Source organism: Gavialis gangeticus, unplaced genomic scaffold (genome assembly GCF_001723915.1).
Source record: "Gavialis gangeticus isolate Ggan-Ray unplaced genomic scaffold, GavGan_comp1, whole genome shotgun sequence".
Taxonomy (NCBI): Eukaryota; Metazoa; Chordata; order Crocodylia; family Gavialidae; genus Gavialis; species Gavialis gangeticus.
Genome location: NW_017729022.1, coordinates 132,033,651 through 132,034,066, shown reverse-complemented (window position 1 = coordinate 132,034,066; position 416 = coordinate 132,033,651). Strand labels below are relative to the sequence as shown.

The 416-nt window shown below is 43.8% G+C and overlaps 1 protein-coding gene across 1 annotated transcript in view; it reads left to right on the top strand.

Annotated features, from left to right (window-relative positions):
- THUMPD2 (THUMP domain containing 2) overlaps positions 1 to 416 on the top strand; it is a 36,004-nt gene that overhangs the window by 24,464 nt on the left and 11,124 nt on the right. The window lies entirely within an intron of this gene.

Sequence of the window (416 nt, the reverse complement as noted above, 5' to 3'; positions counted from 1 at the left end):
CACCCCTGATGTAGACATTGCCCAAATAGCTGTTAGGTTCCATTTCTTACTGCTATTTATGGCTGGCCAGCTCTTGGATCATGTCACAGCTTATGCTCGCTGGGGCAGAAAAGCTTCTATTACTGACTTTAGGAATGCTTGCTTGAGCCGCTGATGTGTACATGGGAAAGGCAGTTGTGTTCTTCATCACAGGCACTCTGGGAATGGGCTTTTTCAAATTGTGTGAATGACTTAGGAGCATGAATTTCCTTAGATTTTGATTTGGGGGGGGGTTGCGTGTCTTTTTCCAGTGCACATAAGTGACTTGGATTTTGGTGGCTTTGGAGTAATTCTAGCCCTGCAAAACCTGTTGAGTCGCCCATACTCTCTTGTCCCTTTGAACCATTTCCTTTTGGGGTATCTTTTTTTTTTTTTTT